Source organism: Ceratotherium simum, chromosome 13 (genome assembly GCF_057802395.1).
Source record: "Ceratotherium simum simum isolate JZ-2026a chromosome 13, ASM5780239v1, whole genome shotgun sequence".
NCBI lineage: Eukaryota > Metazoa > Chordata > Mammalia > Perissodactyla > Rhinocerotidae > Ceratotherium > Ceratotherium simum.
Window position 1 is genome coordinate 12,452,092 of NC_141912.1, and position 26,683 is coordinate 12,478,774.

At 38.7% G+C, this 26,683-nt stretch overlaps 1 protein-coding gene across 1 annotated transcript in view; it reads left to right on the forward strand.

Moving 5' to 3' along the window:
- PHACTR1 (phosphatase and actin regulator 1) overlaps positions 1-26,683 on the forward strand; it is a 500,383-nt gene that overhangs the window by 73,771 nt on the left and 399,929 nt on the right. The window lies entirely within an intron of this gene.

Sequence of the window (26,683 nt, forward strand, 5' to 3'; positions counted from 1 at the left end):
GCCTTAATTTGTAGCAACTCGTTTTTTAGGTAACCACTCTACACATTAGCAGTACTTGATTCAGTCATGAGAAAGAAAATCAACACTAAGAACTTAAATATTTGAGGGGATGGCACCCCTACCTTTTGGTGTACACAATTGAGTGCTCATTCTGTCATAACATCATCAGTGAATAAGTATATTCTTAATGTTTCTAAGGACAATCAAAACTTGTTTCAGAGCAAAGAGATGCTTTATCCAGTATCCCTCTCGTCCTCAATTATATTTTTTGTCTCCTCTGTTCCCTTCTCTATTTCTGCTCTGATCTCTTGTCTTCGAGTACCACGTCCTTACAGGAGGGTTACTTGCCAGGGAGATTTACAAGGGCACAGCCTCCGCTTTGGCAAGAGAAAATGAAAATTAATTTGAAATTAAAAAGCTAAACATTTCATTTAAAATTGGAATCCTTTATTTTTTTCACACTTAAAAATGTATTCCAACGTCCCTCTTCTGATTAAGAATAGAAACTGAAATCCTAAAATATGAGAATCGTGTATGAACTCTCTATAAAAAAGTTGTTGTTATCGTCACCAAAAACCAAGCCAAAGGAAAAAATGTACAAAAAGAAGCCTGCTCTATCTACTCTTGAGAGATGATAATAATGCCTTATTTTGTTTGCCGTTTTCACATTTCCTAACCACTTCCAAATTCTTTCTTATTGGAAAACCTGGTACAGAGATTTAGAATTTTCAGGAGAGACTTCTAATTTGTGAGCATCTGTGTAAGGTACAGTCTTTCTGGGGTCTCCCAATGTGGTGATTCGGTGTAGTTGTGTCTTGATACTCAAATGAAAGAAGATGAGTGCGTGAGAAGTTGAGCATCAATGAATGTGGCTCAGATCCTAAAGCACAGGCCAGAAATCCTGGGGCTTTCTTACCTCTAACCCTCCTAGACTCCAATCTGTAGCTAATCATTTAATCTTTCATTGACTGTATATAAATGGAGGTGACAAGGGATATTTTGTGGGAAAAAAATTGAGTTTTTTTAATGATAATACCTATAATTTATTGACTGCCTTCTGTGTGCTAGGATTTTGGATTAAATGCTTTTACATGTTTTTGGCAATGTTGAACACATCTCTAGGTTTTTTTTTTTTGCTTCACTAGACTTTTACTTCATGCTTCTTTCAAAATTCAATCATAAAGTAAAGAGTTTTTAGGCATGTCATGTCTGCATGCTGGGTCATTGTATATCACAGGATAGACTCTAACCAGTAACAATAAAGACATCTCTAGATATTAGCACATTTTACAAATAATGAAAGGATGGTAAACAAGTTGCCAAAGTTCGCCCAAGTTGATCCATATTTGAACCCAGAGCTGTGAGTAAATGAATTTACCTATCCAATTTTACTATGTCTTTGTAAATAGTCTTCAGTAATATCAAAATTCCCTGAAAGAAACTTTTGGAGAAACTAATTTTAATTGTAAGCCACATGAGGAGACTGTAGCTGATGTGCGTCCCCCCGGCCTGGAGCCAAATAAGAGAAGATTTAAGAAAATCGCGAGAGTTTGTTATGTGTCCTCTGGTGCTGGGGGAGCACAGTGGGCTGCTGTAAGACTCAGGCCTGAAAAATAGAAAGAACTGGCGATGGCAGCAGAATAGGAGTCTGTAGTTTTAGAAGTCACTGGACTTCTATCAACTAGAGGTCAAAGGTGTGTGTTTCCATGTGGGCAGAAGTAGAAAACTGACCTGGAGGTCTCCTAAGTGGACTTTGCCATAGAGGGCCACCCAGAGCGGCACTGAGACCCCAACAGGGAAAACCTGCATGGTGATGGACTCCTGAGAACCAGAGAGCTAAGGAAAAGCCACAAGGAGCCAGCCTGACACCCTGGTCGGGGAGCCGCAAAGGAGAGATACCAAGTGAAGGAGAGCTGAGGGACAGCAGGTGATAAAGGCCTCCCAACAATGCACAAAGCTCTCCAGGACAGTTGACTTTAAAACTCTGCCACAGCCAGAAGAAACCAAGGCCAGCTCACAATACTTCTAAGCAACGAAGACATTCCCTGCTTCTGATCTCTCCCTTTCCCTGCCCTTCCCAAGTCCTGGAGGAGCAGGGCCCGTAGCAAGGAGCATGCGGCTGGAGGCCGGGGGCAAGGGCAGTGAGGAGAGGCAGGAGCTCCAGTCAGGAAAGAAGAGTAGATTGGCCTCTCTTTCCCAGGAGAGGTTTCTACTCTGCAGCAGTCCTGAGCCACAGCTTTGACTTCAACCAACATTCAGCATGTGGCTAATAAACCAAACTGGACATATTAATTATTGAATGGAGATTGTTTCAAGGTCTAAAGTTAAAAAAGGATTTTTTGTTTTGTTTTGTTTTGCTTTGTTATCTTTGAGAAGGTAGATGAGCATAAGGCCACAGAGAGGGTTTGCAAGAGAGGATGGGGGGAATGGCTTTTGATTTTATCCTTCAAGTCCTCCTTTAACAATAACATGTGGGTCAGGGATACAAGTGGCTTAGCAGGGACAACAAATAAACCTCATGGTGCCTTGGTAATAGATTTACTGCACAATATTGTGGTAATTGGCATCTTGGAGTCCAATCAGAAAGGGTTGTATATCAAGGCAAAGTCACAAAACCTGCCATCTGCAGACATCACCTAATTGCGGAGGTTCTGTCATCCACCACCACCCATATATCCTTGGGGAAGCCACCGATGTTCTCTATGCTAAGATTTCTAATTCTGCGGAATGGCAGGAATAGTGTCACCTTTGCATAAGATTTTTGGGGAGGAGTAAATAAGTTCACAGATTTCAAGTGCTTAGAGGAGTGAATAACACATGGGGAGCACTTAATTTGGTATTTTAAATGGACTTTATTAAAATCAACACAGTGAATCCAAGAAGTTAATTTGAAGGCATCCATGCATTGAGTGAATGGTGAGTTTAGAAACAATAAAATATATAAGAAATGTTCCAATAGTTCCGAGACCAATAAGATGCTTGGCAGTTTTTGAATGAAGTGAAAAAAATTGTGTTCACTGTACTTTGTTGGTTATTATGTGCACAGCAAGCCTGCATTTAGATTTGGACAGATCTGTCCTGGTGGTCTTCATACCGATTGGAGATGTATATGGACTGTGAAAGGCCTGGAAGCCAGCTGACCCACTTCCATGTCCAGAACACAGTGTTGTATGGAATTATACTACCTGATCTGTATAAAATCCCTTTCTCAATTGGAGCTTCAGGTTTAGTCTCTATTTTCATTCTGTCTGTGGTTTTGTCTGTTATTATAATAGGGTGGAAATAGTTTCCTATTACTTTAGAAGCTTCCGCTTAGTGTTCGTTCATCACATCCATTTTCTTTCCTTATTTTGCAGACAAATATAAGCTAAAATTCATTAGCTATTAGGGGTCATTTGCTGCTTCCTTGGGGTGTGACTACATATTGATGTGATGCATTCCTGAATTACCTTTTTCATGATTTTCTTTCCAAGAAAAGGAAGCAAAAAGTTACCTGCCCAAGGTTATTAGAGCAAAAGTTACTAATTTTTCCTTCCAAGGGAAGGAAAATTCTGTTGCCTGATGTCCCTAATGGACATTATGTATCTGCATACTATTAAAGAAGAGAAAAGCTGTATAAATACTTTTCAATCTCAATCTAGTTCTCTGGAAGAAGAAAGTTTAAGGATGGAATTCAGCAAGGATGGAAGCAGTAGTGAAGGCAGGAGACTGAAAAGGAAATACATAATGCTGTCCTATTTCCTAGCTCTGTTTTGTTTTTTCTGTTTTTTTCTTCGTGGGGAAGACTGGCCCTGAGCTAACATCTGTTGCCAATCTCCCTCTTTTTGCTTGAGGAAGATTGTCCCAGAGCTGACATCTGTGCCCATCTTCCTCTATTTTGTATGTGGGACACCGCCACAGCATGGCTTGATAAGTAGTGTGTAGGTCTACACCTGGGATCTGGCCCGTGAATCCCAGGCCACCGACTCGGAGCACGAACTTAACCACTATGCCACCGGCCAGCCCCTCCTAGCTCTATTTTCATTGCATGCTTAATCACTTCTTGATCATGTAACAATGGAGTCTATTAATATACTTGGTCCTGAAGTTTCAGAAGATTAACATTAATATACGTGGTCTGACAATGTGTATTTGAATCTAACGTATAATGTAGTAGTTAGGAGAGCACAGGTTCTAGAAGCAGATTGTCTGTGCTTGAATCTGGGCTCCATCCTCACCTCCTACCCCGTGACCTTGGGCACATAACTTTTGCTCTCTGTGCTTGGGCTTTCACATCTGTAAAATGAGTGCAAAGAAAATTAAGTTAATATATTGGAAGTGTTTAGAAGAGTGAATGACATTATTTGCTTTTACTATATATTTGCCTGCTCTTATTTCTGAATGAAATGATAGCGAATTATTTAGTGTTCTTTCTCCATTTTATTTAGAAATGTACCAGCATATTACAAATGGAATAGAATAAGATGATTGAAAAACATCAGTTTTCATTAATACAGCCTATCTATTTTTTTTTGAGAAGTTTTGAAAAGCAATATGCGAGAAGGCTAAATCCCATCATTCTTATTTTTACATTTTGATTATAAAAGTTGCATCCAAAAGAAGCAGTGCACCCCCACGGTCCATTTGCTGCCTTCCTCTTCCCAGTCACTTCTCTTCTGTCTCGTTCTCCTTTGCATTATTGTGCTGCTGCTTTTAAAACCTAGATGTGCATGTGCCTCATCCTATATCACAACCCCTTTTATAGGAAACTACTCAGACTCAGCCTCAGACCCACATGCCGATTAACAGTAAAAGAATAACTTAACCTCTCTATTAGAAAGGATGTCCAAGTTAAACAATTTATTTTAGAAAAAAGATTGAATTTAACATGGAAAGGGCACTTTGGGGGCAAATGACAACCAGAAATAAAAGATCCCCAGTGCTCTGCCATCAGAGCAACACAACTGAGCAGCTATGAAAGTTCCTCTTCACTTCACTGAGAGAATTTACCCATTGAGGATATAAACAAAATCCCCCTTAATCAGTTCATCAAGGTGCAAGGAACCACTTCTCTACAGTTATGGACCATTTGGGACTATTAACTCCAACCAGGCAGGAAGCTAAATTACAACAGTACAACCTTTAGGTGAACTTGGCATTCCAGCCACTGATCATCTCCCAAGAGACTCCTTGTCATTTTGCTTCCACCTAGCTACTTCTTGCTTGCTCAGTCAACTCACGCTTTCCACCTCCCCATTTCTTTCCAGAGTTTTTCTTTCTGTCTCCATTTTTGCTCCCTCTTTCATCATTGTAAGTTCCTTTGTATGTTTAGCTGTATCCTTCTCATCGACTAGGGCCTTGCCTTTTTTATCTTCATCTCACTATGAAATTAAAGTTTCCTAAACTCACTCATTACCCTTGATGACCCCTCCATTTGTAAGGAGGTAAGCGTTAAAAATAACAATCAAAAAGAAAAGAAAAAAATGTAAGAAGAGACTTTTTTCACAACAAGAGGTTTGCATTGCTAATGGGATTTTTTTCTAGATTAAAGTTTTCTTTGAATTTTAATTAATAATTTTGATAGATTGGAAGTGTTTCTTAGTGTGGCTCCATGTGTTCACTTAGATTATAAGGCTTTGTAATGTCGAGAGTGAAAGTAATTTTTTCCCATGGCTAACTCCAAAAATCCAAACATTTCACTGATTAACTTGGAAACAAGAAAGCCAACAGAATATATTTATTATATTTTTTTCATTCGTGTATTTATCATTTTTTCTGGAAAGGAATTGAATAGCTTACAAGGATATATACTCTCTAACAAGATAACCTGAATTTAAAGTTGTGGTACACCTTCCCCCAAAGAAGGAGAATAAGAGAAAATTAAAAATAAAGTTGGAGGCAACGTAGAACCAGAGAGGCTAAACGTACATGTTCACGATGACCCAAACCTCTTCTTTAGATGAGTTCACATAGTTGACTAGAAAAATGGAAACCTTATCAAATTCAGTAACAATTCCAAATATTTTCCCCACCTCAACTATAGGACAGATGACTTTTACCTGTGAGACATAGTCCTCTGTGGGGACTTAATTGTAGCCAGTTTGCTACTTGTTATTCATTGTCTCTGCCACTCAAGAAGAAAGTACATGGGAATTCAAAGGACTGTGACGTAGTTATAGGATATCCCTGAATCTTCTCTAAGCTATTTCATAGGTTCATAATTTATAAACTTCATGACTTTAATATTAATAATAAAAATCACTTGCAATATATCTTAAACACACTGCTAGAGAACTTCCAGGTTTGCAGAATTCTCCATGTCCATAAATCAATATAAAAGAAATAATAACACAAGTTAAGGATAATTAATCTTGAAAAAAGGTCAAGCTGGAATTCTCCTGGGACTCCTCATGAAGATGAGCATACTTTGATGCAATGAATGCCTTTCTCCATGACATGCTGACAGAAGTATCAAGAAATTCCGTTGGAATAATTCCTTTTACAGCCTTAAAATGGTGTGTTAATAACATCCTAATAGGCACCTAACTAAAGGCAATTCTCTAGGATACCTGCATTTCATCACTTGTCATGGTTTTTAATTGTGTATGGCCATAAGGCTGATTATCATTAAGCTATTTTTTTGTTGTTGTTGGAGTTTTATTTTTTTTTATTATTTATTTTTCTTTTTAAATTTTTTGTTTATTGCAGTAACATTGGTTTATAACATTGTAAAAATTTCAGTATACATCATTATACTTCTATTTCTGCATAGATTACATCATGTTCACCACCCAAATACTAATTACAACCCATCACCACACACATGTACCGAATTATCCCTTTCACCCTCCTCCCTCCCCCCTTCCCCTCTGGTAACCACCAATCCAATCTCTGTCCCTATGTGTTTGTTTATTGTTGTTATTATCTACTACTTAATGAAGGAAATCATACGGTATTTGACCTTCTCCCTCTGACTTATTTCACTTTGCATTATACCCTCAATGTCCATCCATGTTGTCACAAATGGCTGGATTTCATCGTTTCTTATGGCTGAGTAGTATTCCGTTGTGTGTATATACCACATCTTCTTCATCCATTCGTCCCTTGATGGGCACTTAGGCTGCTTCCAAGTCTTGGCTATTGTAAATAATGCTGCAATGAACACAGGGATGCATGTACCTTTACAAATTGGTGTTTTCAAGTTCTTTGGATAAATACCCAACAGTGGAATAGCTGGATTGTATGGTAGATCTATCCGTGATTTTTTGAGGAATACTGAATGAATTGAATCCATACTGTTTTCCATAGTGGCTGCACCAGTTTGCACTCCCACCAGCAGTGTATGAGAGTTCCCTTCTCTCCACATCCTCTCCAACACATATTGTTTCCTGTCTTGTTAATTATAGCCATTCTGACGGGCGTGAGGTGATATCTCATTGTAGTTTTGATTTGCATTTCCCTGATAGTTAGTGATTTTGAACATCTTTTCATGTGTCTGTTGGCCATCTGTATATCTTCTTTGGAGAAATGTCTGTTCAGGTCTTTTGCCCATTTTTTAATTGGGTTGGTAGTTTTTTTGTTGTTGAGATGCATGAGTTCTTTATATATTTTGGAGATTAAGCCCTTATCAGATGTATGGTTTGCAGATATCTTCTCCCAATTGTTAGGTTGTCTTTTCGTTTTGTTGATGGTTTCCTTTGCTGTGCAGAAGCTTTTTAGTTTGATGTAGTCCCATTTGTTTATTTTTTCTATTGTTTCTCTTGCCCGGTCAGACATTGTGTTTGACAAGATGTTGCTAAGACCGATGTCGAAGAGCGTACTGCCTATGTTTTCTTCTAGAACTTTCACAGTTTCAGGTCTTACATTCAAGTTTTTAATCCATTTGGAGTTAATTTTTGTGTATGGTGTAAGGTAAGGGTCTACTTTCATTTTTTTGCATGTGGCTATCCAGTTTTCCCAACACCATTTGTTGAAGAGACTTTCTTTTCCCCATTGTACATTCTTGGCTCCTTTGTCAAAGATTAGCTGTCCATAGATGTGTGGGTTTATTTCTGGGCTTTCGATTCTATTCCATTGATCTCTGTGTCTGTTTTTGTGCCAGTACCATGCTGTTTTGGTTACTATAGCTTGGTAGTATATCTTGAAATCAGGGAGTGTGATACCTCCAGCTTTGTTCTTTTTTCTCAGGATTCCTTTAGCTATTCGGGGTCTTTTGTTGTTCCATATAAATTTTAGGATTCTTTGTTCTATTTCTGTGAAAAATGTTGTTGGAACTTTGATAGGGATTGCATTGAATCTATAGATGGCTTTAGGAAGTATGGACATCTTAACTATGTTAATTCTTCCAATCCAAGAGCACGGAATATCTTTCCATTTCTTTGTGTCTTCTTCAATTTCTTTCAGAAATGTTTTATAGTTTTCGGTGTACAGATCTTTCACCTCTTTGGTTAAGTTTATTCCTAGGTATTTTATTCTTTTTGTTGCAATTGTAAATGGGATGGTATTCTTAATTTCTCTTTCTGCTACTTCATTGTTAGTGTACAGAAATGCAACTGATTTTTGTATGTTGATTTTGTATCCTGCAACTTTACCATATTCGTTTATTACTTCTAAAAGTTTTCTGGTGGATTCTTTAGGGTTTTCTATATGTAAAATCATGTCATCTGCAAATAGTGGCAGTTTCACTTCTTCCTTTCCAATTTGGATCCCTTTTATTTCTTTCTCTTGCCTGATTACTCTGGCTAGAACTTCCAGTACTATGTTAAATAGGAGTGGTGACAGTGGGCATCCTTGTCTGGTTCCTCTTCTTAGAGGGATAGCTTTCAGTTTTTCACCATTGAGGATGATATTAGCTGTGGGTTTGTCATATATGGTCTTTATTATGTTGAGGTACTTTCCTTCTATACCCATTTTATTCAGAGTTTTTATCATAAATGGATGCTGTATCTTGTCAAATGCTTTCTCTGCATCTATTGAGATGATCATGTGATTTTTATTCTTCATTTTATTAATGTGGTGTATTACGTTGATTGATTTGCGAATGTTAAACCATCCCTGCATACCTGGAATAAATCCCACTTGATCATGGTGTGTAATCTTTTTAACGTATTGTCGTATGCGATTTGCTAGTATTTTGTTGAGGATTTTTGCATCGATGTTCATCAGTGACATTGGCCTGTAATTTTCTTTTTTTGTGTTGTCCTTGTCTGGTTTTGGTATCAGGGTAATGTCAGCTTCGTAGAATGAGTTAGGGAGCTTCCCCCCCTCCTCAGTTTTTTGGAAGAGTTTGAGAAGGATAGGTATTAAGTCTTCTTTGAATGTTTGGTAGAATTCACCAGGGAAGCCTGGTCCTGGACTTTTATTTTTGGGGAGGTTTGTGATTACTGTTTCAATCTCCTTACTGGTGATTGGTCTATTCAAATTCTCTACTTCTTCTTGATCCAGTTTTGGAAGGTTGTATGATTCTAATTTATCCATTTCTTCCAGATTGTCGATTTGGTTGGCATATAGCTTTTCATAGTATTCTCTTATAATCTTTTGTATTTCTGAAGTGTCTGTTGTAACCTCTCCTCTTTCATGTCTGATTTTACTTATTTGTGCCTTCTCTCTTTTTTTCTTGGTGAGTCTAGCTAAAGGTTTGTCAATTTTGTTGATCTTTTCAAAGAACCAGCTCTTGGTTTTATTAATTTTTTCTATTGTTTTTTTGGTCTCTATTTCATTTATTTCTGCTCTGATTTTTGTTATTTCCCTTCTACTGATTTCGGGCTCTGTTTGTTCTTCTTTTTCCAGTTCCTTTAGGTGCATTGTTAGATTGTTTATTTGAGATTTTTCTTGTTTGTTGAGATAGGCCTGTATCGCTATAAACTTCCCTCTTAGAACCGCTTTTGCTGTATCCCATAAATTCTGGCATGTTGTATTTTCATTTTCATTTGTCTCCAGGTATTTTTTGATTTCTTCTTTGATTTCTTCATTAACCCAGTCGTTGTTCGGTAGCATTTTGTTTAATCTCCATGTATTTGTGGTTTTTCTGATTTTCTTCCTATAGTTGATTTCTAGTTTCATACCGTTGTGGTCAGAAAAGATGCTTGGTATTATTTCAATCTTCTTAAATTTATGGAGACTTGTTTTGTGGCCTAATATGTGATCAATCCTGGAGAATGTTCCATGTGCATTTGAAAAGAACGTGTATTCTTCGGTTTTTGGATGGAATGCTCTGTATATATCTACTAGGTCCATCTGTTCTAGTGTGTCGTTTAAGGCCAATGTTTCCTTATTGATCTTCTGTTTGGATGATGTATCTGTTGGTGTAAGTGGAGTGTTAAAGTCCCCTGCTATTATTGTGTTACTGTCTATTTCTGTTTTTATGTCTGTTAATAATTGCTTTATATATTTAGGTGCACCTACATTGGGTACGTAGATATTTACAAGTGTTATATCCTCTTGTTGGATTGTTCCCTTGATCATTATGTAATGCCCTTCTTTGTCTCTTTTTACAGTTTTTGTTTTAAAGTCTATTTTGTCTGATATGAGTACTGCTACCCCAGCTTTCTTTTCATTGCCATTTGCGTGGAGTATCTTTTTCCATCCCTTCACTTTCAGTTTGTGAGTGTCTTTAGGTCTGAAGTGTGTCTCTTGTATACAGCATATATATGGGTCTTGTTTTCTTATCCAGTCAGCCACCCTATGCCTTTTAATTGGAGCATTTAGTCCATTGACGTTTAAAGTAGCTATTGATAAGTAAGTACTTACTGCCATTTTTTAACTTTTTTTCTCAGTGTTTTAGTAGTCCTTCTCTGTTCCTTTCTTCTTCTATACAGAATTGATGGTCACTTTAGTTTGACCTCTGTCTGAAAGCTATACTCTTTAACTCCCCTCCTCCCTCCTTTTATGTTTTTGATATCATATCTAACCTCTTCTTTGTGCATTTGTATCCCTTACGTTCTTATCATGGAAATAGATAATTTTTCCTATTTGTGGTCTTCTCTTTTCCCCTTAAATCAGTCCCTTTAACATTTCTTGTAGCACTGGTTTCTTGGTGACAAACTCCTTTAATTTTTGCTTGTCTGGGAAATTTTTGATCTCTCCTTCCATTTTGAATGATAACCTTGCTGGGTAAAGTATTCTTGGCTGTAAGTTTTTTCCTTTTAGCACTTTAAATATATTGTGCCATTCTCTTCTAGCCTGTAAGGTTTCTGCTGAGAAGTCAGCTGATAGCCTTATGGGGTTTCCTTTGTATGTAACTTGACATTCTCTTGTAGCTTTTAGGATTCTCTCTTTATCTTTAATTCTGGACATTTTGATTATGATGTGTCTTGGTGTGGGCCTCTTTGGGTTTATCTTGTTTGGGGCTCTCTGTGCTTCCTGTACCTGGATGTCTGTTTCCTTCCTTAGGTTAGGGAAGTTTTCATCTATCATTTCTTGAAATAGATTCTCTGCCCCCTTGTCTCACTCTACTCCTTCCGGGACACCTATAACACAGATGTTAGTGCGCTCAATGTTGTCCCAGAGGTCCCTTAGACTGTCCTCACTCTTTTTAATTCTTTTCTCTTTTACCTGTTCACCTTGGGTAATTTCTTCTAGTCTTTCATCCAACTTGCAGATCCGTTCTTCTGTATCCTCTACTCTGCTTTTGAGTCCCTCTAATGACTTTTTCATTTCCAGTATTGTATTCTTCATTTCTGATTGGTTCTTTTTTATATCTTCCATTTCTTTGTTGACATTCTCACTGAGTTCATCTATTCTTCTCCTCAGATCAGTGAGCATCCTTAACACTGTTAGTTTCGGGTAGGTTGCTCATTTCTGTTTCACTTAGTTCCTTTTCTGGGGTTTTGTCCTGTTCCCTTACTTGGAACTTATTTCTTTGCCTCCTCATTTTGCCTCTTTCCCTGTGCTTGTGTCTACGTATTAGGTAGGTCAGCTACGTCTCCTGCTCTTGGATAGGTGACCTTATGTAAGTGATGCCTTAGGAGGCTTCCAGTGTGCTTCCCTCAGTTCTCAATGTTCCAGGGGTGACCCCTATGTGGGCTAGGTGTGTCCTTCTGTTGTGGCCTGTTTGCTCTCCCTGTAGGCCCCCGTGGAGGCCGAGTTATGCTCCTGGCCAGCTGTTGTAATGCTCAGCTGCTTGTAGTTGTTGTGGGCCCTTCAGTCTCTTTATCAGGTGTGGGGAGCCCCAGCACAGTTGGCTGCAAGTTCTAATACCACATTTGTGTTGCAGTATTTCTTTTAGTGAGTAGACCCCCAGCATGGCAGGTTGTTAGGCTCAGGGCCTTACAATTGCTGTAAGCCTCTAGCCTATTAGGTCTCTTGTCAGCTCTCTGAGGATTGCAGCTGGGTGGGGCTGGCCTCAGGCACAGGAGCACCCAGTTGTTTCAGGCTTTGGAAGGTGGGGCAAACCCCCTATGTGGGTCTTTGAGAAGCACAAGTCTTCTGCAGCTGACAAGCCCTGCCGCCCACAGGTCCACACACACAGTCAACACAGTCCTGCCCCGTGTGCGTACCCTGACCTCCCCAAGCGGACCCAGTCTCTTCCTGGCGGGAGCCCCACACACTCCGCCACTGCCCCACACTTTCCACCCACTCCTTGTGCAAGCCCTGCCCAGCTAAAGTCGGCTCAGTTGCCAGGCTGCAAAGAATCCAGTCACCAATCTATGCAGGCCCACACGTTGCCTGAGGGCTTGTTGTTGGGTGGGGCCAGTCTCTAGGGTGGGCTGCCTGCCCTGGCTGAGCTGGATTAAATTGGTGCTCTAGCAGGTGGGGCAGACCCTGGGCTAGCAGGCCTCAGGGAGACCTCCAATGGCGTCTGTGTCAGCACGCCCACACCAGGCCTCAACAATGGCCGCCGCCAATGTCCCAGTCCCTGGAGAGGTCTCACCCCTCACCAAGATGCACTCAGGGCCTATCAGGTGAGTCTCTTTTCACCAAAGCACTGTGCACCTTTCTTTCTGGTGATTTTAGGATGCTTTCTGAAACGGGTGAATTTGCGCGCGGGCCCTTTAAGAGCCGGTTTTAGTTTCTTTGTGAACTGGGTTTTCTGGGGGTGCTCCCCAATGTTTTAGTAGCAGGCAAAGTCAGATATTATGCCGCTGGTCTCGATTCTGCTGGGTCCACTAAATGCCACAGCAGGGTCGCTCCCGGCTCAGGACCCCGCGCCTCCAGGGAGGCTGCGTACCTGTGCGCTGCTCCCGGCGGCCGTGACGCTGGCGGCTTGTGAAGGTGGTGTTTTTCCTCTCCAGAAGGGAGTCTCTGCCTCTTCTACCTCAGTTAGGATTGTCCGTTGTTTCAGGAGGTCCTCTTATCCAGTTTTCAGCTCTGTCTCAGGGGTAATTTTTCCACGAGCAGTTGTACATTGGCTGTGTCCGCGGGAGGAGGTGAGTTCCGAGTCTGCCTACGCCGCCAGCTTGACTTCTCCTCTAAGCTATTGATTATTTAGGCAAACACCCCATCTGGAAATAATAATATTGGCTAAAATTCCTAGAGTTTTCTTGGAAAGACTTTTCCTGTGTTTTGCTTAATCACTTTAAATACAAGGGCCATCCAAAAAGCTGCTATGACTTCACTGCATAAACATGAAAGCAAATTGACTCAGTCGTATTTCATATAGGGCAAGGGTTCTTGGACATTTTGGGGTCACAAATCCTTGAGAAAATGATGAAAGCTATAGGACTTTTTCCCAGGACAATGCACAAAAATTCATAATATTAAATTTTGTACATCATTTCAGAGATTTTATTGCCTTCCTAGAGCCTGCACAAAGGCCCTCTAACCCAAAGATACCACTCATTCGAACTTAAATAATTTGACTCTGGTTATTTTAAGCTATATACACATAAATGAAAGCCTGCCTTTGGAAAATCTCACTCAGGGAATTGGAAACGACCAAACATCCGTGTTAATAAACAGATTGGAAGGTGTTTTCATTCACAAAAAAGACAACATAAATCTCCACACAGATGTGGATCCAATGTACTAAGATTCACAGGACCTGATATTTATGACTGAGATGTTCCTGGAGCTGCCAAAGTTTAATATTTTTATGGAAGCAAAAGCCAGCTTAAAATTGCCCATCCTTCCCGAGAAGACTGGCCCCCGGCGAGCATACCAATGATATTAAAAAGGCTGAAGTGAATTCTGACGTAAACTTCCAACCACATTATATGAAAACATAAAAATGAAAAGAGCTTTATTTTCTGTCTCACGTGAGGGAGGGGGTCCTACAATAAATAGAATATTGAGGAGCTCTTGTGATTTAAAAGTTGGGCCTTTTTGATACTCATTAGTCACTTTGGTTTTCAGCAGTTGTTTAATGTCTCTCTTTTCCGGCAGAAAACTTAATTTTGGAATGTGATTGTCAGGTTAATCAGAGCTAGAATTATCTCTACAAAGAGGTAGCTGTGGGCTTTGATTACCTACCTAACCTTAACCAATCACAGTTGGCTGAGTGGGTAGGCAAGAGCGTTGTCATTCTGTGACTTTGCTATATATGATGCCAATAAGCCAAAAGGATTTATTTATAGAACGTTATGAAATTCTCAGCTTAAAGTGGAACATTATGATTCTCTATTCTCCTACTAATTTGGAATTGCCACTGATTTTTATAGTTACCTACTTAAATATTATTGGAACGGATACTGTATGTTTTCTATAGCTTATATATGTATATTCAGTACAAAAACATTACACCTGAGAACCCAGGGATTGAAGCAAATTTAGATTGTATAAAAAAGATGTAAAATTATGTGAATGTGTTCTTTTTATAAGAAAATAACTATGAGAAATAGATAATCAAGGGTATTCTATGGTGGAGTTTCTATTCATTTTTGATTCTTTTGTTTGTAATAATTGGTGTCTTAGTAATACTTTAAATCCACATTTGAGAACTTTTTAAAGTGTAATATTCTTGTAAAAGGAGAAGGAAATGCATGAGAATTCAGCTGTAGTTATCTCTGGACAGTAGGATTATGGATGATTTCTATTTCCCACTGTTTCTTTATCTTTGTTTTCCAATTTTTCTGTAATGAAAATGTATTACTTTTGTAATGAGCAAAAAGCAATAAAAGAAACTTCATTTTGGGGGGAAAATAATGCTCTATTGTAAAGGACTCAGGCTCTTTGAAAAACCAATTTGGAATAGAGGCAAGACATACATTGTGGTCCTTGGCCAACAGGAGTCATTACAGAGGTGAGGCAAGGCAATGCCTGATTTGAAGGAGCATGAGTGACGTTTCTCAAAGAAAAAAAAAAGTAAAAAACGTGAATTTAGATGCTAGAGAAAAATCTCTTTCTAGTAGTGGAAAGAACATAAAGTTGTATCTCAGCCTAATACAGCCTTGAGAGACTCTTAGGAGGTTTAGTAGAAGAGTTTGGGACCACATTATAGCCTTAAGTACAAGACCAAGGAGTTTTGTGCTTGATTTAGGAGGTGATGGGAATTTATTTGAAAACATTTGAGTAGGGGGGTGATAAGATTAGTGCTATACTTTAGAAAAATTAATCTGCAACCCTGGGCAAATGGCTTGGGGAATGGAGTAACAGTAGAATGAGTTTTAGGTGTTGACTCTTTAAAATGGCTCAGGTGAGATCTTGAATTGGGCTCTAGTTTTATGAGTGGAATGGATGAGATGAATAAAAGATTATAAAAGAAAATTAAAGGTGTCTTTAGTTCACTTTGTCTAAGACATACCATTTATTTAGTTCACAACTGACTGAATCTAATAACTGGAAATAAACTAAAAATTCTAATCAGGTTTGATACCCAGCTGACCTGATTTCCCAGAATCTTACTCTATTCTCTTTGTAGATTGCCCTCAAAATAGGATTTAGAGTCTGAGAAACAAACAATCTCTGAAAACGGCATTGATAGTAAGATATGTTTCTTTAAATCTCGCCTTTATGGAATCAACACATTTAAAGCTCACAGTGATAATTTCTATATTGAACATGTAACTAAAAATGATGAATTGATGGAGATAGACATAGAGAGAGAGAGAGAGAGAAGAAACGGAAAGGCGTGGAGTTTAGACCACCAGTTTACTATTACCTAGTGGCAGCATATACTAATTGAAAACTCAATTAGTATATTAGACAGAAAACTGTCTTCTTCTAAGACATAAATAACATTTCAAAAAGTTGAGTTATGCAAACCTAGGCATAGAAAGTTATAAAAGAATTGTTATTTTTGAGTTTCCCTCAGAAAAAGAAAATAAAGTTGAAATATTTCCCACGTTTTCCGATTAAAAATCCATCGCACTGCACATAGAAGATGCTCAACAGACATCCACTGAATAACTAGGTAAATGAACAAATAAATGCATAAATATTGAGTTACGGTGCATTTTTTAACACTACGTGAACACTTGGAGATGTAATCTTTGTAGTTTATAGACATTAGGTTTTTCAGGAAATAGGGAATGTCATGGTACCAAAATGATTAAAATCATCCAGAAAACAACCATTCACTCAGGACCTCAGGTAGGTATTTGTTGTGGCTTGTACTTCAGTGACCTAGAGCAAGGGATGACATCCTTAAAATAGGAGGAAATTTCATCTATCATTTCAAAACTAAGTAACTGATATGTAGGCTGTACTTGGATACAAAGACATAAAATGTGGATCAGATGTCTGCCCCTTGTTTAAATTCACATTGGATGCTTCAAGTGTGGCTTACTTGGAAGTGTTTCTTGCCTCTTAGGGGACTTTGGCCATTCTGGAATTATTCTGTTCTGTCATATTCCTTGACAGACGTAACAAGACTGCCAACCACGATATGGTTTAAAACTATCAGTGTTAAATGCTCTACAGGAATTATGTTTAATCCTCTTGGTAAATTGGACAACCTAGAAGAAATGAGTAAATTCCTAGAAACTTGCAACCTACCAAGACTGAATCATGAAGAAATAGAAAATCTGAACAGACCAATAATGAGTAAGGAGATTGTATCAGTAATCAAAAACCTCCCAACAAAGAAAAGCCCAAGACCTGATGGTTTCACTGGTGAAGTCTACCAAACATTAGAAGGATTAATGCCAATCCTTCTCAAATTCTTTCAAAAAATTGAAGAGGAGGGAATACTCTCAAACTCATTTTATGAGGCCAACATTACCCTAATACCAAAGCCAGATAAGGACACCACAAGAAAAGAAAACTATAAGTGAATATCCCTGATGAATATAGATGCAAAAATTCTCAACAAAACTAGCAAACCGAATTCAACAGCGTATTAAAGGATCATGTGGGATGAGCAAGTGGGATTTATCCCTGGGATGCAAGGATGGTTCAACATATGCAAATCTTCTTGACTATTTGGAGAAAAAGAAAAGACAAAATTAAGTCTAAGAGTTGGGAAACGTGTTTCTCATAAATATGATCTTGATCATTTGGGGCACACAGAATTTTTAATGAATTCTTGAAATAGCTAATGTGTCTTTTAATTTCAGAGAGGAAAGGGATTTTAAACCATCTAATCTAGACACTCTCCTCATTTTAAAAAAGCAAAGAAAACAATATACCTTGAAAAAGTTAATGAGTCAGTAGACTTTTGTGCTGCTCAATTCTGTCAGAACTATGGTGAAACCTAGGTGTTCTCTCCTCACATTCCCTGAAGAAGTACTTCGAAATTGCAGGATACGACATCTGTTATGGGAAGAGCACTTGGAAATAACACATTGTATGAACTAGGAGTCTGAAATAGAATCCACTCTGTATAACCTATAAGTGAGTTTTATGCTCAAATATATTTAGTTTTAGGCTAATGGTGTCCTTGCCAGGTCAACACACTTGTCACATTCTAGCATGAAAATAAAGAAAGTTGATCAGAGTCCAGTTATGGATGTAGAACAGTAAACACTAGAAAATAATTCCTGGCTGTAGCCTGTCTCAGACAATTCATCTCTTGTCAACAAGAAGCGTTTCTGGGCTCTTTCAATCTGGCCCTGGTAAATGGGATGCAAATAAACACTTTAGAGAGTCAAGAACCTTTCGTATGACTATTTATGAACTCTCAAAGCAAGCAATATTGAAATGCTTTTATTAAATTTAGTGTAATGCTTAAGATTTCATTTTCCCTATTGCTTGTTTCAAAGTTCTCTGCCTCATGAAACAATTTAGTTTCAGATCTCTAAACTGTTACCTGGAAGATAAAAATCTCCCCTTCTTTTGTTCCCCTTAGGTTGTCAGGCACACAGAAGTACCAGTAATAGACACAGGGATGTAGAAAGGTAGTCAAATCTCTGTCTATGCTAAATGCTAAAATAGCTCTTCTCTCTGAGTCAGGACTCTTAACTTCTTTTCCATCATAACCAATTAATGTCTTAGAAAATACAAGATGCTTATACATAAGTAGTCTTTCTGAGATTTTCTTTAATTAAACTGCAGCTTTAGACTATCAACTATGGTGTGATCCAAAGGGCAAATTCCAAATTAGCGATAAGCTTGAATATGGTTAAGAAGATAGGATATGAGGAGATATAGTCTTGGTTCTGGAGCCAGTTAACTGTATGTCCTCGAGGAAGTTATTTACCTGTAAGGCTCACTGTCTTCTCATCTGTTATGTGACCTCATGTCCCTTCTACCTCCAAAATGCTATGGTGTAAAGTAACTATCCATGTGTTATTTGGTTTTTTGCTTCCTGTTCTGTGTTAAAGCTGGGCACATCTAACGTATCTTTTGATATACCAGATAATTACTGTTCTAGGAACCTCTGTTACTTGAGTGAGGTAATTTGAATCTGTCTACTTCTCTCCAGATTCATCACTATTATCGTGTTTGAAAACACCATCTCTCTCCCATCTGAATGTGTTACTGGTCTTCTGCTTCCACTCTTGCGCACGCACATGCACACACACGCACACACACGCACAGACACACACAATCTATTCTCTACGTGGCTGCTAGAGTGAGCACTTTTAAGTGTAAGTCCTCTAATGGCCTCTTACTAAATTGGAATGAAATCTCCACCCCTTAGCCTGCCTTAGAAACCCAGCCCTGCTTCTCTCTCATCCTTCTGCTCTTATTCAACAGGCCCAGTTGTTCTGGCTTTTCTTTTTCTCTGCTCCTCACACACTCCGAGTTCACTCCCACCTTAGGGCTTTTGCACTTATGGCTCCCTCTATCTGGAATAGTCTTCCCCGGTCATCACACAGCTGGGTCCTTCTTGTGATCCAGGTCACGGATTGGATGCTGCACCCTTGGAGAGCCTTTCCTGAACCCCCATCCTGACAGTCTCCTCCAGTTACTCTCCATTTGGTCACCCTGCTTTAATTCCACCATAGCACTGACCATTATCCGAAATCCTATAATTTTTATATGTCGACATGTTCTCTACTTTTATTCCCACCACCCAAAAAGGTTTGAAGAGATTTTGCTTATTCCTTTCCATCAGTGTATCACTAGAACACTGCCTAGCACATACTAAGTGCCCAATAACTATTTTTTTAAAGACTTTAGAAGAGAATAAAAATATGTTCTCTTTGGCCGAAATCATTTAGTTTAGTCAGCTCTGGATCCTGATTGGCATAATAAGTCCATATATATTAGTAGAAATGTCTCAACCTTGTTCCCTGGAGAGGCCTGAGCTACTGAAGTCTGGTTCTATAAGTTGAAATTTCTGCAGCTTGGGCAGAGTTAAGTGGTTTAAATTAATGGAGAGAAATGGTAGTGTCCACCCAGAAGAAGTTAAAATAGAGGGCACAAGGTAGCTTCGTGTAACTTACACCTTTAAATTGCATACAGATGTCTGCAAATTAAGCAACCAAGAATAAATCAGATGTAAAACATCTATTTCAGACAGAAAATTCACACAGATGTAAATGTGGTTGATGTACACATAAGTCCAGATAACTGTAGCAGTGGATGGGAACAAAAATATTAGTAATTCAAGCAAAAAATAATAAGATAGCTTATCCTTGCTTTAGGAATGTGTTGGTTTGAGCCATAAGAGAAAGAGATTATAAAAATGAAAGTCTGAATGTCAAAATCCAAATAAATGGTTCTATTCATATTGTCTTCAGAATAAGTCAGAACACCATAAAGATTTTTTGCTTATAGGCAAATAGATCGACTCAAGCTCCTGATGGTGACTTGTTTTTGATAAGTTGCTAGGATAACTTAGAACATTCTAGAACAGATGATGGACTATCAGCAGAGGAAGCATCTGTACCTTTTCAAATACCCCCTTCCCAAAGATGTATGCTTGATCCCCGGAAAAGTGAAATGATTTGCTTTTGCCTCATAACTGGTTAGCCATAAAGGGAATTCAGAAAAAGGGAGCGATGAGAGTAGAGTGAGAAGCTTTGAGGATGATGTGAAACCTGGGCCCAGATGGGAGGTGAAGAGGTGATGGGGGGGCGGTGTAGGTGTAGGGGGAAAACCCAGAGGAAGAGAGTCTGTGGACAGAGTAGAACTCAATTGGAATGTGTACTGAGAGTGAGGATCAGCCTGAAGTAAGAGAGTGCCTGCTCGAGGAGGTGAGAAGTCAGGTGGCGTACGTCGGAGTGGGCCAAACTATGAAGACGTTTCCTCCTTTCCAGCCCATCAAAAGAATCTGGGCAGAGGAAAACGAGACATTTCTAGGAATGCCTGTGTCAGAGTGTGAGACTCTGGGGACAGGCGAGTACAGCACAGAGGAAGTTTGGACTGCTCCTTTGTCTAATCCTTTATCTGGGAGGCGACTATTGCAGTGTGCCAGGCCTAAAGGATTTGGCCTTGAAAGGCCAAATCGAGGAAACATTCTTTTTACACATTTTTATATTGGCTTTAATTTTATTTACTTCTTTTTGAATAGACCATACATTCTTATTATTCAAACTTGAAAAGTTTCAAAAGACTATACAAATGAAACAATTCTCTCCCCACCAAATAATGTTATACATTTTTGTGTACCCATTTTGGAAGACATTTTAAAGAAGAAAGTATATGATGAGGGACAGATTGAATATTAATAATGTACTATGTTTTATGTAGTGGTTTATTCTTTACCATAGTTGCATGTTATCCTGTCAACACCCTGTAAGGTAGATAGGACAGATGTTATTATTTCTATTCTACTGACAAGGAAACAGGCTCAGAGAAGTTAAGTAACATAACCCAGGCTTAGTAACCTTTTAGTGGAATCTAGATTAAGGCTCAGTTTTTGGGACATAAAGGAAAAAAAAGAGTTAAAGATAACTGCAAATGAAACTTCACATATACTAATTTCAGCCTCGGTTTTTTGAATAGCTACAAAGGAGAAAGTTTTATATTCCTTTTGAGGCAAGAAATTTTAAATCATTAGTGCATCTGCATTATTTCTTTATAAAATCCTATCAAACATAATGGCCTTTTATTTAATACCACAAAAGTGGCAATAATAATGGTTGTAATGCTTATAAATTAAGTGCTGGGACCTTTGTTTCTGTTTGAATTACTTTCTGAAACTTATCGGGAAGCCATCAATGTCACCTGACTTCTAAAGGCATCTGAAAGTACACACACAGTGACCTAAAATGTTAAGGTAAAGCCTCGCTTTGAATTTTAACTTCTGTCTTTCTCTTTCTCTCGCCTGCCAACTCTGTTTCTTTTTGCAGCTTTAATTTCAGGATAAATGATGGAGAAGATATTCTTTTTTCTATTGGCCAGGCAATTTACCTGAATTCTTCTGGTGGCACAGTTTGGTGAATTTGAAAAAGCAAAGTCAAAATCTTGATTTCTCTCGAGTTTTAGTTGTCAGGATTTTGTCCCTTTCTTCTATCCCTTTTTTGAAAGCCAATAGCCTTAGTCCAGCATGAAAGATTTTAGGATGAATATAAGAGTGGAATGTCTTGAGCAACATGTAGTGAACTGAAGGGTAAAGAGACATTCTCAAGTACTAATCGAGCTGCCATCTTTATAAATTTTCCAGAATAAATGCAGTAGAATGATAAAAAGAGATACTATGTATCCCAGAGAGGGACTCATTTGGCTTTAGTGTCCATTTCTAGAAATGATAGTTGAAATAATTTCTGTGCAATATTGCTTGAGTCTAAATTATGTACTTTTTAAATCACTATCTTTTAGTCACAAAGAAGAAAGAATTGTTCTAAGAAAGCAAGTGCCTCCTCAGTAATTCACTGATAATTTTTTAAATTATTTCAAATATTAACTGCATTTACAAGCTTCTCCAGGGAGCAAGGAGTTTCTAAAAGACATTATCTCATCAGCCCTATTAGTTCTAATGTGATGAATAAATGGAGCAGATATTTAAAATCTTTTTTATTCTGCTTATGAAAATAAAGGATAGCAAGAGATACCATTTATTCAACTTAGCACATTTTGACCAAAACAAGAGATGACACAAACAAACCACAAAAATCTCTCTCTCTATGAATTACAACCCTACCTCAAGGTAGCTGAATGGACCTGGGCAAGTTAATTAACATCCCTAAGCATCAGCTTTCTCTCTATAAAAATGTGGATAAAGCCTTCTTCGCAGAATTATTGAAAGTATTGTACAACTACATATGTGAAAGTAGCAATCCAGTGACTGGCAATAATAGATATCTGTATTAGTTATTTGGAACTGCATAACAATATTACCTCAAACTGGCTTAAAACAACATTTATTATCCCACAGTTTCTGTGGTCAGGAGTCCAGGCACAGCTTAGCTGGGTCCTCTGCTGTGGGGTCTTACACAGCTACAATCAAGGTGCTGGCCAGGGCCACAGTCTCATCTGAAGGCTCGACTGAAGAAGGACTCACTTCCAAGCTCGCATGTTTGTTGGCAGAATTCAGTTCCTTAAAGTTGTAGGGTTGAGGAACTTGGACTTTTACTTGCTGTTGGCTTGAGGACCCTCAGTTCCTAGAGGCCACGCTCACTTCTTTGCCATGTTGGCCACCCCAAGAAGGCCACTTGCTTTATCAAACCAACAGAAGGGAGAGTCTCCCTATGTTACGTAATCACAGAAATGACATCCCATCACTCTGGCTATATTCTATTGAGTAAAAGCATGTCACAGTTCCTGCCCACACTCAAGAGGAAGGGATCACACAAGGGTGTGAAAACAAGGAGGAGATCACGAGTCCACCCTAGAGTCTGCCCATCAGCGTCCAATACTCAATTCCTCCTTTCCTATAACACCACCCCTTCTGTTTTTTTTCATTTCTAGGTCAGAAGACTATGACCCCTGCTGCCCATAAAAACCCCCTTTTCTAGGTAGTTAAAGACAGTACTTTAGAATTTCCTAGACGTAAAACAGAAAAAGACAACCCACAGTGGAAAATATTAAAGTTAGTGTTTTATAACAAGTTAAATTGTGTTTGGTAAAATTAATAGTTGAGTAAAATTTCGTAAAATAGTAGGCTGTTTGTTTTCTCCTGTTTGTTCATTCTCTTGATGCCATTTTGTTGGAGTGTGTTCAGAAAATGATTGCAAATCTAAATGAGTGAGTACAAAAGCACTCATGAAACACAGGCACTACAAAATAATTTAACTAAATAGCCTAGAAATGGTGGATTTTGTTCCCCTATGTGTGGTTAAAAATACCCACAAGCCTCAACATGAGTCAGGACAGCATCAGTGCAGGTATTAGTCATTCTGGGTAGTTTGGCCCAGTTTGGTATGCCTACCTGCATCTCTGAAGTCTCTGAGAACTAGGGTCTTCCAAAGATGGCAGGGATTTTAATGATTTTAAGGCTGTTGCTGCTGATGATGATGACAATAATGGTGACACCTAACATTTACTATGTATTTGTTATGTGCCAGTTATTCTAAAATGCTTCGTACATGCAATCTAATACAACCCTGTGAGAAAGGAACTGTTATTATTCCTATTTCACAAATGCAGAAACTGAGCCTTAGAGAGATTAGGGTCACACGGCTAGCAAGTGGCAGGGCCTGGATTCTAACTATGGAAAGGTTCAATCTCAGAACCTCAGAGCTTGCTATGAAAAACCAGGAACTTTAAGACACAAACAAGAAGACTAAAGGTGGGCCTAAATATTCTCTTCAAAATGTTATAGGCCTGCCTCGTTGAGGATGGATAAGAGTTGTACCTGTAGGTAAGAAGTGGTATCAGCTCTTGCTCTGACACTCACCCCATCCTAGCTGCTGTGAATGTGCACCCAGGTACCAGCAAGCTCTTACCCCTTCTCTCAAAGCTAGTCAGTAGGGAGTGGGACAGGATGTCCACAACCTCCTCCTCCCCACACTGGATCCTTAGTGGCATTCAGTAAGAGTCAGGCTTGTACTACGCCAGCGAGCAGAGTAGCCAGGGCACTTCTGAGGTAGGCTGCCCCTTCTCCATACTCCACAGGTCCTGTGGGCTGGCCCCCTTCTACCTGGTCCCACTGGCCCGTAGTACGGGTACCAAGATTACCCTTGTCCCCTCAGGCCTCAGCCTTCCAACTTGATCCCAAAGTCTGATACAGTTAATAGAAGCTGAATATGGGTCACGAACGTATCAAAATGTACACATTTTAATGGACAGTGAGTCCATCCATGTCACATGATACACATCTCATTAAATTAAAATGAAAGAAGTAAGACTAGCTGGTAGTGTTCTGGGTGCTTCACCTTGGTCAGATGGGGTGAGGGTAGGTTGTGCAGAAGGAGAAATTAAAGGTCTGTGGCAAGAAGGCAAGAATGTAGGTGTAATACAGCTGCAAAGCAAGAACAAGGGATCATTACCTTATGCTTCTGTCACCAGAGATTACTCCCAGCCCCCATGTAGAGGAGTTATATATTGAGGAGAAATCACAATATATAGCAGGGTTTTTATGTGGGTGTCCTATAGGAGACTTCAAGGAGATCCAGTTATATCTCATTAACTAAACATTCTTTTCAAACATTTATATTCTGTTCTTTTTTAATGTTAATTCCTTCAAAAATACATAGTATAGATCTTTACAGAATGTTATCTAAAAATGCAGAACAGCTGATTTTAGTCAAGCCAATATTTTGGCATGTTTAATCTGTTTTCTTTAAACACTGGCTATTCATTCCATTAACTTGCTCCATCATGCTCACAACCTAAACATAACAGAGAAAAAGCTTTTGTCCATGAGAAAGGGGCTAGTGGAGCCTATATCCAGGGATTTCCTTCTAGAAGCAGACTTCCAGACACTTGAACATGCAAGGAGACCTTCTCTGAACTGCTACTTGGACCTGCTTCCTCTTACACATAGAGAAACACCAAGGCACCGCAGCAGGGGAACTTTCTGGGGTTACCTTATAATGCAGCTCTGAGGGAAATCCTATGTACTAATGGGTAATTTAGGCATGAATTTCCTATATTTTCTATATCAGCACACTTCTCACTGTCTCTGCCAAAAAAGGAAGTGCATAGGTCTATACCCGCCACCCTCAAATTTGTGTGTCTTCAAAGGTAGAGATTTCTTCTTGCCTTTTTTTTTTTACTTTCAGGGGTGTTATCAAGGCTTTAAAGGAGAGTGCTTTGCATGAAGGAAGCATTTAATAAATGCTTGTTGCATTGAGCTGGTAAGGAAACAATGCTGCAGACTCAGCAGCTGAGCTGACTTAGTAGATGACATGGTCCCTCTCTCAGCCACGTTCAGACAAGGCCTTAAACAGGTGACTGATGGGGACATTCTGTTGGAGAGGGTACCCTGCCTACATTAGAGTGAGTTAGAATGAAAAATATGATAAGAACTAACTTCGTTGTTTTACTGTCTATTGCAGAGTAGGCACTGTGTTAAACTCTTGGAATATAGTCACTTCATTTAATCCTCACGACAACTCTTTGAGGTATGGGGTAAAGAAACTGAGATTTAGAGAAGTTAAGTGACACAATCAAGGTCAGACATTTAATATATTGTCAGACGGGGCTGTGACCCCAAGGCCATGCTCTTTCCATTAGACCAATGTGTTGCTTTCTTCCTTTTCTCATTTGCTGCACAGTCACGTCATCCTACTAAAAATAAAGAGTGTGTCCCTACAATATTTGCACTAGGGTGATATGAGAGGCCACTCCCTTGAACCTGCTAAGTTTTGAGAGACAATCAACAAGATTAAAATAGGTGGGACTTCATAGTTTCTCAGCTCTATACACTTTCACTTGCGAGGAGAAGAGCATGATATGTATGAATTTAGCATCAGATATCAAGATTTTCTTTTTTGTTATAAGAATAATTTTTTGAGATGCTGTTGACTAGATTAAAATCAAATTTCCATCATGCTTGGGAAGAAATGTTAGTCAAACATAATAATTTAGTATTTCAATGCTTACTGTAGCCATCCAGCTATCAAAAAGCGAGACTGCAAGGGATTGTTTTAAAAATAAATACTCTATTTTAGGGATTAAATAGAGCTGGCCAAGAAGGAGTGCTGTAAACATTTCAGTTTTATACCAAAATTCATTTTGATAATAATCCTGCTTTATCTGGTATAGCTCTTGTGGGAATCATTAGGCTCTGACAATGTTCTTTTCTATTGATATTATCACTTAATTAAGCAGCTTATTTCAGTTGCCTGAGGGCTTCTTACACCCTTATTTTAAACCTAAAAAAGTACTCTTTAGAGCCTCAATCTACTTCAGGTTTCTGGCATCGTATAAAACAATCTTGAGTGGTTATTTTTATGCCACTGGGAATAAGGAGTTTGATCCTATGATAACCATGCAACTGTTTTCCTACCATTTATAAGAGACATATACAAATAAAATAAATAAAAATATATATGTAAAATAACAGTGAGAAAAATCTATATTTGACTAGGAAAAACGCTGCTCATTCAGTGTT